Below are 16,912 nucleotides of genomic sequence, written 5' to 3' on the forward strand. Positions count from 1 at the left end.
ATTCTGTAATGAACAGTCCACTGAAGGTGAGCGTAGATGAACCCAAGTGCAGTTTATTTACAAGGTGTCATCCAAAACAATTATTTGTTTTGATCATAATAGTTTTAAATGAAATATTTTATAAGAAATGATTGATTTAAAGCAGGGATAGGCAGCTCTGGTCCTGGAGGGCCACTATCCTGCAGAGTTTAGCTTAAGCCCTCATTAAAACTCACCTGCCTGTATCTATCTAGTAATCCCGAAAACACTGATTGCCTTGTTCAGGTGTGTTTAATTAGGGTTGGGAGCTAAACTCTGCAGGACATTGGCCCTCCAGGACCGGAGTTGCCTATCCCTGATTTAAAGTTTAGGTAGTTTCGTAAAAATAAATCAAGTCATGAATCTTTAAAAGTGATCTTTAAATAATAATAATAATAATTTAAAAAAAGTTTAAATCTATCTATAAATAAAAAAAAAAAACCCAGCCATATAACTTTGCCTAATTTGAAGCAAGCCTTTATAAAATATGAATCCCAACATTTAATGCATGAAAAATGAAAACACATATAATTTTGCACGTAAAACACTCATTGACCCTGACAACCTCTTTCAAGTAACAACTGTTTCAAGTAAAGCCTTGTGTAATCTTCCGGTAAAAAAGGAGTTTTTTATTTCTCAAGGATTGGAATTCTTGTTTAATTTTTGTGTAATTGTGGGAGAGAGATTTGTGTATAGTCATCCTGGGCAATGAACTTTTAGCCTTGAGTCTCTGAGTAAAACTTTAGTCTTGAGTCTCTGAGTAATCTTATAAAACACTGACACGGCCACATCTCATGTCAAACGTGAGATCCAGGGGCATCTAATGGACAACAAACATTTAAAGTGATAAAATTAAATAACAAATATTTTTATTCTGAAAAACTGGACTATGGATTTTACCTAACATCCTCGTTGATCAAAAGAAATCTTGTCTCAGTCCCTGACAGAAAGGTTATCTTGCAGTGACAGAACTAAAACTCAAACATGGCAACTAGTATTGATGAATAGACCACCAGGGACTTATTGCCACTCTTGTTGAAAATAAAAGCAGAGAAGTTAGGAAATGAAATGGCAAATTACACCAAACTCAACATTTCAGGGAACATGTGGTCACCAGCTTCAACCACCCACATATTGTGATGTCACATCATTATACTATTAACACTGAAAATACTGAAAACTAAATAAATATATAAGAGCTAGCTAATTCCTTTCAATCAGATGCCTCGAAAGTAAATATTAACATTGGTTTTGGGGAAAACTATGAGAAGATTTTACAGAAACCAGAAGATCTGATTCCTGTATTATAAATATATTATTTTTCCAACTATTAGCGGTGTAGCAAAAAACAAAATGAAACATTGCTGTTTTCAAAGGCGCACTGCATTGCATCGATCAATGCCAAGCGAGGTGAAGTAATTGCATGTTCTCCTTCTCTTGTATACAGTGCTAGAAAGTCCAGTGAATCAGTTCATCGTAAAAGGTCCAACTGAAGGTTCATGTGAAATGTCGCTCTCGCTTTGATTCATTCAAATGAATCAGTTGTTCCGAAATGGTCCACTCTCCCATATGTCACTTGGAAAAGTCAGATTCATTCTCATGAATTGTTAAGTTCTAACATTTAGTTCTAGATTTAAAAAAAGTTTCACTGATTCATGTCATTCAGGGTAATTTTTGGAGTGTTTGAAGCTCATTTTTCCCAAATAAAATCCCCATAGCCCACTCACAGGGAGACACATATAGGCTAAACTCTAAGAAAAAAGATGTGATTGTCTTCTTTTAGTGGCTTGCATCATAGAAATGCCCTTGAGCAGGATGCAGTCTTTTCAGTTATGATATAAGACATCATCTGAGGGATTATAAATGGATGTTGAGGGTGAGGAAATTGTGTTAGCACAAAATTTGTGTCCTGCACTGTACAACACCACCTCATAGAAACTTAAGAAAAAATCCTGTTTTCCCATAATGTATATTATACTTTCTGGGGAGAATGTAATTAATAGCTGTGGTGTACATGACAACTGGACAAAGTTCAGACATGCATGTTAACATGTTTACACATATGCTGTAGACAGTTACATTTTAATTTATTCATTTGGCAGATGCTTTTGTGCAAATAATTATTTTGCTTTTGTATCGCTCTCAGGCATTTATATTAAAATAAATATTTAAATACTAAATTAATATTCAAATATTTTTGAAACACTATAATTGTGTAAACCTATAACTGTACAAAGTAAAACTAGCATAACATATTGTAATGATCATGGGTTTGGATTGCATCTTGAATGCTTTGGATTACATAAGATATTTTTTCAAACTAAATTTGCAAAATGCAAACTGTCTTTCCCCTTTAACATTGTGTTTATGTGTTATTGTGATTTTGAAAAACACTGTCTATGGAAACGACTGTTTCATCACATTTCTCATGACCATGTGGGAGGTGACTTTTAACATTTGTTGGTTTCATGTATTGCAACATCTTGATTCAAAGCTGGACAATGTAAAGGCTGGTGTGATGTAAATCTCTTCGTGTGATCTTAGACAGGGAGTGAGTACGTGCTCGTTGACCTGAGGTGAAAGGCAGATTTTTTTTTTTTTTTTTTTTTTTTTTTTGTGGGTGGACACTAAATGAAAGCTACACTTATAAAAATTACAAAACTTGTTGAAGATCAGAACTTGAAAAGACTGAAAGCTCTGATATCATCTTTTCACCTGCACACAAATAAAGAACAAGTTTCACTGGACCTCTCATCATATAAAGGTAGGTTAACCTTAGATATGGAATTATATTAATTATTATTATATATACAATCTATTATATTACAAATATTTTAATACAATCTATTTTCTTATAGCTGATATATGTCAAATATTTTAATTATGCTGATATTGTGCCTTTTTTTACTATATACTGTATATTGCTAGTAAAAACTAATGCGTTTGCTTTTATTCTTACCTCAATTTTACATTTGAACGCCTAAGAAAAAAAAACACAGTATATCTATATCAGTATATATGGATATATACATAAGTGTGTGTGTGTGTATGGTGTTTATATATCATATACACACATATACACACACACATACACACATCCATATACACACACATATATACATATATATATATGTGTGTGTGTGTGTGTGTGTGTGTGTGTTTTTATACAGTTTATATGTGTGTATATGTTTGTGTTGTGTGTGTGTATATTATATATATATAATATATATATATATATATATATATATACACCCTGCCATTCAAAAGAACTGAAATACTGGAGTAATGATGCATTGCGTTACAGGAATAAATATATTTCATTATATAAAATAAATTAAAATAGGAAACTTACTTTAAATTGAAAAAAATATAATAAAATATTATAAATATCATAAAATAATATAAAGTAATTAAAACATTTACATAAATATTAAAGATTAGAAAATACATATTTATACGGCTATATTTATGGCTAGAATGATTTTTATTTAATCATTATTTTTTTTTTTCTATTTTAATAATTCTTATAATTCTTAATATGTAATTCCTGTTCTCCCATGTTGTGGTTTCCTTCAAAATTCTTCTCATTTCAGGTCAGAATGGGCGACTGGGGATTTCTCTCCAAGCTTTTAGACAAAGTGCAGTCTCACTCAACCAATATTGGGAAAGTGTGGCTGACGGTTCTGCTGATCTTCAGAATAATGGTTCTTGGAGCTGGACTGGATAAAGTCTGGGGAGTGATGAACAGTCCAGTATGGTGTGCAACATCAACACTCCTGGTTGCTTGAACGCGTGCTATGACCCATATCTTCCCCATTTCCCACATGCGATTCTGGGTGCTCCAAATCATCTTTGTGGCCACGCCAAATCTGGTCTACCTCGGCTACGTTCTGCATGTCATCCACACAGAAAACAAAACTGAGGCTGCATTTACAAAACCAGGCAGAGAAACGTGGTTGTAAAAATTGCCCAAATATACTGATGACAACGGCAAGATTTATTACAAAGGGAGCCTGCTTGGTTGCTATATGTTGAGTATCTTTGTGACCATTTTGTTTTGAAGCCGGGTTCATTGTGGCCCAGTACTATTTAATCGGCCTTTGGATGCCCGCACAGATAGAATGTAAGGTAGATCCTTGCCCTGCAGTCGGTCTGCATTGTTTTACATCCCGCCCACCTGAAAAGACCGTCTTCATTGTCTTCATGCTTGTTTGTGGCATGTGTGTCTTTAGCTTTAAAAATCTAGGAGAGATATTCTATCTGATGGGTCGTAGAGGCGAACACAAGAAGAGGACATCTGCAGTGGCTGAAATGCAGAAAAACTAACCCCCACTGAGACATTCTGCTGAATGAAACTGTCTGAAATGACAGCATAGTTCCCTTAAAGCTTACTTCATCTACTAACTTTGTGATGTCAGCACTTTTTTTTACTTCTTTAATAAACCATCATTTTCCAGGAAACAAATGATGCATTTTCTGTAATCCAATTTTAAGTACAGTGACATCTAATGTAAAAATGATGCATTTAGTTAATAACTGTAATACCAGGGGGTGTAGCAATTACTATTAGCCCACACATTTACAAATCTCCACACATTCTGAGAGATTATTACTTCATTACTTCAAGAACCCCTGAATGTCTTCAGTCCCACTTTTCCAAACAGTCTTGCATTTGGAAACTGACCACTTTACCACTTTTAAAAAATACTATACCTACCACAACAATCATTAGAATGTTAATGCACATATTTATGATTTTTAATATTATGTTTGTGAATCATTGTGAACATGTCATGTGTGCAAATATAAATACACATATAAAACAACAACAACAACCAAGCGTATTGCTTATAAGGTGCAAGAGAAATGGTTAGACATTTCTAAATATTGCAAGGGGGTTAAATTATCCTTTATTAATCCAGGAAAAGTCTGGGAGACTTTCCACCACGGGAGGGCGTATGGAGAATGAAAATTTGATTTGAACAACAGTGCATTTTCAACGATTAAAAATAACACTTCAGACAGATTAATACAATATATTAGCCATGAAAAAACAATTAATGTTGTGTTTAGAAAACAAAGATTTTTTTTTTTTTTTTTGCTAATTTTATTTGTACGTTTTCATGTTTTTTTGAATTATACAATTAATTTTATTTTATTTTTAATAAAAAAAAATGCTTGACACTGCAATTTAAAAAAAAAAAAACATAAAAAAAAATAAAAAAATAAAAAATGTACTCCACATAATGTGTTTCATAGTTACAGTGGATTTTGTTTATCATTTTTGTGCTTCAAGTATTCCCATCAAGGAATAGTTCAAAAAAAAAAAAAAAAAAAACAAAATAAAAACATAATAATAATAATAATAATAATAATAATAATAATAATAATAAAAGGTAGTCTCAACAACAACACACCTTACAAACAACCATAGAAATACTGTCAAATCTGGCATGACACGAACCTGAGAAAGAAACAACTTGGCATTACTGAAACTCTGGCAACACGTCAGACGCCATGTTTGAATATTTGATGATGAACTTAAAATATGCGATATATCAAATAGACCGAATTAGATTCCAATGGCACATGAAAAGACGTTTGAAGCACTTCTGTGATAGTTTTCGGAGGTAAGATCGGTCGTTCAGGGAGGATACAATAATACAATTGATATGTTTAGATCTCCCCTTTAATTGAAATTAATACAACTAACATTTCCTAATATAGCCTACTGCCCACACATCATTAGCTGAGACATACTTTAATATATCTTAACAAGAAAAAACATAGTTACAATATTTACAAAGGTTTTAAAGACATTATTTTAACTAATGAAAACAGTTTGTGGTTAACAGCAGAATATATCTCTCTCTTTCGGCTTCCACAGCGAGGACAGTGATGCACACAATTAAAAAACAGAATTCGTAAGTGCTAAAATTAGCATGAGCTATGCTTTTTATGACACAAATAACCTCATATACTAACACCCCTCTCATATAGTTAGGCTCCATGTGGCTTGCTTTATTTAACAAAATAGAGAGAGAGAGAGAAGAATGTGTTTAAGAAAATATGTAGCCTAGTGTGCTACATAATGAAACTATTGTCTTAGTGTTTTATGGTACAATTCTACTGTAAGACAATTAAAGCATCACAAATGTTTATAAGAAGAGATAAATGAGAGGTCATTACCTTAATAAAGGTTAAAATTTAAATGAAGTCCATATAAAATTACTTGAAATGTCCTGTGGCACGATGCAGATGTACATCAACATTCATCCTGGTGCACACATTGTTCAAAATGCATATTATCATTACACAGCAAAACAAAAACTTTGCAAAACAAAATGATCACAAAATGGCTTGAATTTGAATACCCAGATCTTACATTCATTTAGCTATGGACGAGCTTAAAACTTCAAACATGATCTTTCAGTCTTAAGTTTAGGTAGACTTTGAAGGTCCGTTTTTAAACCTTGCGAGAACGTGCTCATCTGTTCATCTGCTCACGATGTCTCTTTGACACTGAGGCACATCAGGTAGAACATCTCAATCACGTTCAGAAGCAGAGAACTGATACACGACACCACCAGCATGAAGATAATAATAGATGATTTTCTCTGTGGGACGAGACATGTAACACTCAAACCGTATGAGGGCAAGGAGATTGGGAGCATTCAATCTTAGGAATCATTATGAAACCGTAAATATAAATACTGGCCTACAATAAACGCAGCCTCAAGCAAGATCTTAGCAAAACAGGCTGGCTAGGTAACTTTGCCTAATAAACTGGCCCTTGATTATAACTTTGCCATGATCATTAGTGTATGTGGGATGTTTGAGGCCTTGCTTTTCCTCATGGCTTTCAATCTGCTGTCTTAGTTTCTTATCTTTGTGGAGGATATGCAGAACATGACCGAAGAATAGAATAGTGTTGGCGTGGACACAAAGATGATCTGAAGTACCCAGAAGCGAAATGTGGGAGATTGGAAAGGTGTGATCATAACCACACGTTTGTACAACCATGGTTGCTTAGTGTTGCAGATCATTTTTGATTGTTCGTCGCTCCAGACCTTTTCAGCCCCAGCTCCGGAAGAACCATGATCCTGAAGACAAAGAGAAACAGTGAGCCACACTTTCCCAATGACCGTGGAGTGAAGAACTGCACTTTGTCCAGCAGCTTGGAGAGAAAGCCCCACTCTCCCATGCTTGTGCCTTTAGTATCTTCTCTTCCTGAAAAAACTGTGGGGAAAGAAAGACAGCAGTTGACAGTTTGAGTTTGTGATCTGTTTAAAAGTCAGTTTTTACCTAAAAATATATTGATTATTTAGTCACCATTACATCATACAAACCCCATATGCCCGAGAAAAAAAAAAAAAAAATCTTATTCAGTATGTTTGTCTTGTTTTCCAGTACAAATATTTAAACATTCTTAAATTTAAACAAAGAGAAGCACAACGACGAAGATATTAAGTCTTGTTTTCCAGAAACTGTTACTAAATTAAGCGAGTATAAGAAAAAAAAAGAAAAAAAAAAATAAATAAATAAACTTAATGCAATGTGAAACAAGATTTTTCTTAACCCATTTACTTTTTTGTGTTTAATTTTAAGCATAAACCCATTTTGTGATTTTTGAAATTTTAATACATTTGTTCAGAAAATGTCTTTTGCTTTTAAAGAAAATGTATCTTGATTTAAGAATTTTTAGATATTTGTAATGCAAAGAAAATGTATCTTGATTTAAGAATTTTTAGATATTTGTAATGCAATACAAGACAAAAATAACTAAGAAAAATTTGTTTGACAAAAAGGAGAAAAAAAACCCACCAAAAATGTGCAATTTATAGAATATTCTTTGGATATTAGATATATATATATACACACACACACACACACACACATACATGACACACAACACACACACACACACACACACACACACACACACACATACATACATATATCTATATCTATCTATATATTTACATACATACAGTACACACACACACACACACACACACATATATATATGTATTGTAGTCACAATACTTGTAGCTGTGACAAAAAAAAAAAAAAAAACAATGTTGTGCTTAGAATTTAGAAATAAAACATGCTTGACACCAGTTTCAATCTTTAAAATGTACTTCACAACTTCACATAATGTGATTCATAGTCACTTTCAAGTAATCAAATTCCCATTAAGGAATAGTTCACCCAAAATTGAAAGGTCATCTCAACACTGCATGGTTTTCTTTCTTCTATAGGTGAACTTTAAGTCATTATTCAGTGACCAGTGGTTGTTGATTGCCCTTAATTATGTCATAAATGCAATTAAACATTAAATAAACATTTTTAAAATCTGCACAGGGGCTATGTGCGAATTTCAGCAGATAGGCAAGATTATCAGAGAATAATTAGATAATTTACGTATATACCAAAAACTTAGCCACAATACTTTTGTGGACGACAACAATTTGACGTTCAAAAGATAATAGCATTCAAGGTGCAGTGTTAAAATGAATTTGAATTAAACATCAATACATTTACTTTGTAAGAAACGATTTGCACTTCAGTTGACAAAACTTATCCTAAAGGGAAATATATATATATATATATATATATATATATATAATATATATATATATATTCTATATATATATATATAAAGGGATCTTTGACCATAAAAAATTCTAGGCAAGTAATTACATTTGTGTTTTAATTACAAAGAGAAAAGAATATGCAACTAATTAGCAAGCAGATGCTTCAAGATGAGAATGACTGACTTTTCCAATCTAGCATTCACTCTGAAATAGTGAATGGTTAACATTCAGCAATCACCAAAATCTGTCTGTATATCAGTACAATTTAACATTATTAGATTAGAATTAGTTTTGATACCTGTATAGAACCCTTAACTAAACTTCACAATATACAATATCACATATAAACTGAGCAAAATAGAAAGATCCATAGGCAAATTTAAAATAAAATGTATATTATTACCTGTGACAGCTTGCGTCTCAGTCCCTGTGCTGATTGACTGTGTTGCTCAATGATTAAATGGTGTGTGTCAGGTGTAAAGATTGAACTTCAGTACACTGGATTTCACAATGTGCTTTTTTTTTTTTTTTTGCTGCCCCCTTCCTCTTGATGTCTGATTAAAGTTCCATGGCCATATTTGGGGATAACAGGAAAAAAATTGAGCCCAAAAGTTAATTATTAGATCATGATAGAGAATCTAAGGGCGATACATACATCTGAGACAAGATCTGCACCTTTGTATTCTCACGTACTCATGTGTATAGAAATAGATAAATAGACAAGTGCAATTTATTCACAAGAGCTTGATTTGCCATTGTGATTCATAACATTACTGAAAATTTCTGAACACAGTGAAAACTGTGAAGTAAGACCACTCTGGTTTTAAAGTTTCATCATGAGAGAAAGAGAACTGAATAAATATTCCCTTGGCATGCACAAGAGAAGGAGCTTTTAATAACATAATGAATCCTTGAGTTTTAGTGCTTTAGGGTATTTATCATCTGAGCTATTAAATTGCTGGAGTCTCTAAAAAGAAACAGTGATAAAATCAGCAGTGTGGTAATGTTTGAGATATGCAAGAACAACATACATCAACGTAAAGATAATGTGACTCTGTTAATGCATCTTGCACTGCAATACAAAGAGGTGGAGTAGAAGTCAAAGATGCCTTTGATTTTAAAATGATTTTTTAAATATGATTTTTGTATAAAAGCACCGGGCAACTGCATTCATTATGTAAAATTTGTACAGAAGTGTTAAAACATACTATGTCTTTGAAGTAAAGAGCAATTACTAAGACATTTATTAGCACTTAGCCTGATTGCAGTCAGGTTAATTCTTAAATATTGTTATTTACACCACAAAGTTTTTTTAAACTGGAAAGATATCCTGCGGAAAAAAAAAGAAACCTCTGTTGATTTAAAAGTTTTATTTCCAAGAAGGATATTGTCATTAAGCTCTTTAAACACATCACTGACACCAGTTTACATTCAGAATACAAATGACTTTAAATCGGTTTCATTGTAATGGAAAATACAGTCAAAGAAAATCACAACATTACAATAACAAGACATGCAAACAGTGCTTAAGTCAGTTACTGACTCTTATACATATTTACACACAATATATACAATCATGCAACAGTAAGCATTTTTTTTTTCACTGTAGTATATCAAAACTATCCAATTAAATGTCAAACATGCATTGTGCACAAAATGATCATAAAAAAATTAAATAACACACTCCATTTGAGGAGTATCATACCAATACTTTATTTTTCAAGTGTGTAAATACTGGACCATGAGCTAAGAGCAATGGAAAACAAATTGTAGAGATGTTTCTCTAAAACGTGGCAGATTGGTGAAATTTCTGAGAAAAAAAAAACTAAATCTAATGGTCTTCCATCATTTTTTCTTCTTTCGCCCCATTCAGGCTTCCTCCAAGACTCTGTCCACTCTCATAATGCTTGTTCATTATGTTTTGCTTCAGAGCGTCTTCAGAAGTCATCCAGGATGATGCCAAACTTCCAGGGTTTTTTACCTGCAGTGACATTATGTGTCCGTGTCTTGCTGGTCCGGCATCTGACCCTGGTGGCACAGCAGGTAAAACAACTCTATGACATTCAGTAGCAGAGACACACAGGCTACCACTAGCATAAAGATGATGAAGATGGTCTTCTCTGTTGGACGAGACATGAAACATTCTACGGTGTAAGGGCAAGGGGATTGGGAACATGTAAAACCTTGGCGATCATTACAAAGCCATATAAATAATACTGTCCGACAATGAATGCAATTTCCAGGATGATTTTAAAAAACAGCTGGGTTAGATAGCTGCCGAGCAGGTTTCCTTTGATTTTGACATGGCCTCTGTCATCTGTGTATTTGGGGTGCCTTCAACATGTGGCCCTCGCCAAGCCTTTGTATTTTCTCCCTGAGTTTGTTCTCTTCATGAATAACCTGCACCGCATGACCCAGGTATACCAGAGTTGGTGTGTGGCTACAAATAAGATCTGCAAGACCCAGAAGCGAATATGCGAGATGGGGAACTGCCAGTCGTAACACACATTCTCACAACCAGGTTGCATCGTGTTGCAAACCAAATTAGATTGTTTCATCACCCAAACGCTCTCTGCCGCTGCTCCCCAGCACCAGGATCCTGAAGATGAAAAGGACGCTCATCCATATCTTGCCGATGACGGTGGAGTGGGACTGTACTTTGTCTAATAATGACGAGAGAAATCCCCAGTCTCCCATGTTTGCTGAGGCTCAGACTTTTCTACAAAAAAAAAAAAAAAAAAAAAAAAAAAAAAAAAAGACGTCAGAAACAAAGGGAAGGAAAACATGAAATACAAAGTCCACTTTAGGTCTAACTTAATCAATAAGCCTTTAAATGATGGTCTTCATTAATGGTATACTCTTAATAGATTAATATACTTAATAATTAATAGCCTACAAAAAAAAAAAAAAAAAAAAAGTCCTGGTTATTGTGCCCATAAAGAAAAGCAAAACATGAAAAAAGAGGTTATTACAGATAAAACTATAGAAGTATTATTAATAAATTAATTAATTGTAAATTTGAAAAATTCTATAAAAGGCATGAATAATCGTAATACATTAACATATGGTGCAGGCAAAAATACAAATACATGTTAACAAATTAAATTTACAGAAGTTTTTTTACGACTGGATCACAGGAGAATAACTTGACATTTCTGAATCGTATTCACTGACTAAACATCTGTGGCTACTGGTAAATATAAATACTCAAAAACTGATTTACAATAAATAATGTCTTTAAAACATTTACCATATTAAAACAAACAATGTTTTAAGGTAAAGAACAATTACTAAGAGAAATAATTAGATATTAGTAATTAAGCGCTTATCCAGATTAATCAGATTCAAATGATTTCTATGAAAATTATTCTTAAAATATTGTCTTTTTATACTACAAGGTAAGCGACTTTTGTATTTACCTAAAACAATGTATACTTAACAACAAAAATATACAAAACAGTGTAATACTGATTTCACACTTACCTTTAGTGAGTTGCACCTCTTCCTGTTAGAAACTAAGCCGCATATCAAGTGATAGTTGAGAATAGCTGAACCTTGATTTTGTGGGCTTTACTAAGATTGCGTAATAGATGAAAGTGGAATGCTGTTACGTGTCCAACGGTAAAAGAACAAGATCTTAAATGCAAGTACACAGGAGTGCCACATTAATGATTGAAAGGCTACAACAATAATGTTATACTTAAGTCTCTAAATCCACAGAGCTACTGTATTCCAACTGAAATAAAAAAGTATCTATTAATTATATATATATATATATATCTTATATTTCTGAAGGATCGTGTGACACTGAAGACTGGAGTAAATGATGCTGAAAATTCAGGAAAAAAAAATTACATTTTAAAAATACCTTAAAATAGAAAAACTAAATTATTTTAAAATTGTAATAATATTACACAATATTACTGTTTTTGATCAAATAAATTTAGCCCTCAGTCGTTATTTTTTTTTCCTAAATACAGAAACTGACAGAAATAAATGACAAAAACGACAATTTAACATGCACAATTTGAAGCTTTATTTTATCAAATCTTTCTACAGAGTACAATTTCCGACTTAAATGAGAAAAAAACAAAACCAGATAAGAACTTTCAGCAATACATTATTGATTTGTTAAATAGAGAGAGAGGGTCATAGCGTGCTTGAAGTTTGGGGTCTCGACCATGCACGAGTCACTTGGATCAGTGGCTGTTTGCTCAAGTTGACCGTGTGAAAGCCTTTGTGTACAGAGACCTGCGGATCAGATATGGACCTCTTGCACGTCAGCACTATGGTCCTCCGAAACCACACTCTTAGTTGCCTCATTGCCAGGTTCCCTCCTCTGAAGCTCTAGCTTCACGGGTTCAATCCAGTTCTGAATCACCTGACCTGTATTTTTGAAGTCCTTCCTGTTCACAACCGGGGTCACGGGTGTGATGGTGTAGTCCCGCTTTTTGCGGCTGAGAACACGTCTCATGATCTTCTGCCCCTCTGACAAAAAGATATAATATCTCAATCACATTTAGGAATAAAGAGACACAGAGCCACCACCAGCAATGAACCAAATGAAGATGCTTTTCTCAGTAGGCCTTGATAAGAAAACAGTCCACCTTGTGAGGACACGGAAAACGGACACAGACAAATTGGGCCTGAAGAGTGAAGCCATACAGGTAGTACTGGACCTAAGATGAAAACCCACCTCTAAAAGTATCTTGCAAAGCAAACTCAGAATGTAGCTTCTCAAGAGACGCCCCCCGAATGCTAACCTTCCCATTGTCCCTGCTGTACTTAGGAAATTTGTAGCCTTTCTTGAGGTAAACAGATTGATTTGCTCATTCTGACGCTCTTTCTTCATCATCTCTCTCACTTTCTTTTCGACCATGTATGACATGGACGACGGTGGCCAGGTAGGCCAGAGTAGGTGTGGACACCGAGATGATCTGCAGCACCCAAAAACGAATGTTGTGAGATGGGGAACGCCTGGTCGGTAGCAGACGTTCTCGCACCCTGTCTGCTCTGTGTTGCAGATGAAGTCTGACTGCTCATCGCCCCAAACTCTCTCGGCACCGGCGCCGAGGACCATAATCCTAAACACAAACAGGACGGTGAGCCAGATTTTTCCCACCACCGTTGAGTGCGTCTGGACTCTATCCAGCAGTCTTCCGAGAAAGTCCCACTCACCCATCTTTAATGTTAATTGAATTCCTGAAAGAAAAAAGCCATTATTGTTAATTAGACAGAGCAGTTCAGCTGCAATTTATATGCAGTGATGCTCATCACTTGTTTTTCACATACTTATGAAGGCACTATTGATGGATTCAGAAAATACTGTTTATCATAAAGTCAGGAGACAAACCAGGTTCTTTTTCATGGGAGCCAAGGTTTTTGTGCTGAAAAAACCCAAAACATTGATAGTGACAGTGGCAATACTCGTTTTTCCGTCTTCAGGTCAGCTTGGTGTTTTTTACAGTCTGCATAAGACTGAAATTTTAAATACTTGTCTGCTTTGTATTCAAAATGAGACTTACATTTCAGATCATTATATAATTTTTTTGTGAATATTGTTGATAATACAATTTGTAAAGAAACAAACTATATTAAATTAGAAATACAATTTGTAAAGAAACAAACTATATTAAATTAGACAAATGCAGATTAGAAGCATTTACACAAGTTACACAATGTACATAAAATCAATCTGGGGGGTGGGGGGTTAAGATTAATTATTTGGATTAAAAAATACAGTTAATAAAAAAAAATACAACAATAGAAATACAAAGGAGGTTAAGTTAAACATATTAATCTTTCTTTCTTTCTTTCTTTCTTTAACATTGCCGTTCAAAAGTTTGGGGTTGATAAGACTCTTTTATGTTAGTGAAAGAAGTCTTATGGTAACCAAGGCTGAATTTATTTGATCAAATAGGCAAATAAAACAGTAATACTGTTGAAATATTGTAACAATTTAAAGTGACTGTATTCTAGAATGATGATATTTTTTTATATTTTTATTTTATTCTTGTGATGGCAAAGATGATTTTTTCAGGATCATTACTCCAGTCTTCAGTGTTACATGATCCTTCAGAAATTTGTAATAATCAGAGATTGGCTGCTCAAGAAACATTTTGCTTATTATTAGCGAAACAGTTAACTTAATTTTATTCTGGATTCAGAATTGATTTAAAATACATTTATTTCTAACATCATAAATGCCTTTGCTTTCTTGACCCAAAACCTCTGAACAGTAGTGGAAATAAAAGAAAGCATTTCAGTGATAAAATAAGAACATAACTACTCGTTTTTGCTTACCAAGATATAAGGAAGACAGAGAGGAAGTTTCACCCGTTCATCGAGGGCTCGAAGGGAGATGTGTTGTACAGGTTTTCTCTAAGCCTTCCTCTTCCTATCGAAGAGGCAGAGTTTCTGAACCAAAACAAAGATTATCACATATCAGTGTGTAGACTCCGAACAATTTTTCAGCCTTGACATCTAGAATTGAAATATTTATTATGTTCAAAATGGGTTTCTTGTGCAAGTCTATATGACATGCATTATAGAATAGCTTTATATATATATACTTTACATCTGCACTACTCTCATCTGAATATAAAAAATATATGTTTTCAAAAAGGTTTCCCAAACATGCTCCATTGCTTTAATCACCAGACAGTCCCGGCCCAAACTCATGCCACTGAAGTGGAAGTATTTTTAGATCAAGTGAAGCGTATTTTTTAGATTTTTTAAACACACCTTTTAATTCCATCTATTTTCTAAAAAAATAATGTCGATTGCTGGTATTTCAGTTTGACTTTATCGTATGAATCCATTGCTGGAAAAAACATCCTATTCATGGTAAATTGTATGGTAGTTACTTCTGTTAATATGAGTGAGATTACGTGAGTAAAGTGCATTGTGTGTCCTGGCAGAGGAGACAAAACATTTGACTTTATCTACACCTTCAAAGATAATGCTGGTTGTCAGCATTACTGGAGTTTATACAATGGATTGTATAAACTCTAGTCATGCTGACAAGCATATAGAATCTCAGACTTTTATATACTACAAAATAATATCCCAACATTGAAAATCAAACAATTTCATGCAGTCTTTCATTAAATTTCATTCTTTTTATTGATAATTTGACAGTTGCAACAACTAAATAAGATACACTGCAATAACAAACCATATCTATATAATGGTACAATGAAGGTCTATTACTGCTGAGTACAGCTAGTATATTTAAAAAACACTTGGAATCAAAAAAACTCCAAATACTTAATTTTACAAAACCCTTTTTTCCCAACTAAAAATATGACTCTGACCTTTTGCAAAATAAATAGTGCATAAACATTATAAGATTTGTCAACATTTTCCAACCATTCAAACCCACTTAGAAAAAAAGTTTTGTGCAAACAAATATCCTGAAAAAAACTGAGGCATTTCACTCAGAACTCAGTATTGAGGGGGTAAAGAGGGACAGGGGGAGTAGTTTTTTTTTTTTTTTTTTTAAACACTTTAATCAATTAGGTTATTCTAATTAGCTTGGTCAAAATAAAAACTCTGCTAACAATCGGTTTCATGAACCAGGCATCCTTCACGTGGAGGTTGCAAACATCCCTGGGTGGGCCCCCATCGCATCAGTGTGGCCCTTGTAAACACGCGTGATCCCAGATCATCCATACCCACTCTGGCATGCACTTGCACCAGGTCGAAACTAGAAAAAGAATAGCATAGACTTACCACGCCTAAATATACATACCTTGTTTTTTATATAAAACAAAAAAAAAAAACATTGTCTACAATGATTGATTGACAACCTGTATGGTGTGAGGGCCAGTATCCTGTGTGTTCGGTGAGAGACCCCCAGAGTTGAAAAAGCATGGCTGGCATACACTTGTGGGCTTGGCACCAAGCCAGCCAGCAGGGACCATAACCCTCAAGATCCTCGAGATGAGACTCTAAAGGCAGCAAACTCTGCACAAAGACTCCTCGATGAACATATTCATAGTGCAGAGAGCGACTGAAGTTATCAAGAAAAGCCCCTGTGGGGAATTTAAAAACAAAGAAGAATCATAAAAAAAAAAACAAAATCCAAAAAAATCCATAAAAAAAAAAAAGTACATAGAGTGCCGCAGGGATGACATTTTTGTAGCCCAAAACCCAAGAACGAGTTAGCATTTTAGCACTTCTGGTTCTTTGGGCTTTTTAAATTGTTAAATGCCTGAAATAAGGTCTATGATTAATACAAGCTCAAGATATTTGAATGTTATATGTTTTGAACCTTTTTTTCTATTTGCTAAAAA

The 16,912-nt window shown here is 33.9% G+C and overlaps 4 pseudogenes; 1 reads left to right on the top strand and 3 right to left on the bottom strand.

Moving 5' to 3' along the window:
• Positions 1-2,531: 2,531 nt before the first annotated feature.
• Positions 2,532-4,483, top strand: LOC122137561 (annotated as a pseudogene).
• A 2,038-nt stretch (positions 4,484-6,521) lies between these two features.
• Positions 6,522-7,244, bottom strand: LOC109075135 (annotated as a pseudogene).
• A 2,726-nt stretch (positions 7,245-9,970) lies between these two features.
• LOC122137673 lies at positions 9,971-11,331 on the bottom strand (annotated as a pseudogene).
• Positions 11,332-12,637: 1,306 nt separating this feature from the next.
• On the bottom strand, positions 12,638-13,814 carry LOC122137562 (annotated as a pseudogene).
• Between the last annotated feature and the right edge of the window lie 3,098 nt (positions 13,815-16,912).

Source organism: Cyprinus carpio, chromosome B6 (genome assembly GCF_018340385.1).
Source record: "Cyprinus carpio isolate SPL01 chromosome B6, ASM1834038v1, whole genome shotgun sequence".
In the NCBI taxonomy this organism is placed as follows: Eukaryota; Metazoa; Chordata; class Actinopteri; order Cypriniformes; family Cyprinidae; genus Cyprinus; species Cyprinus carpio.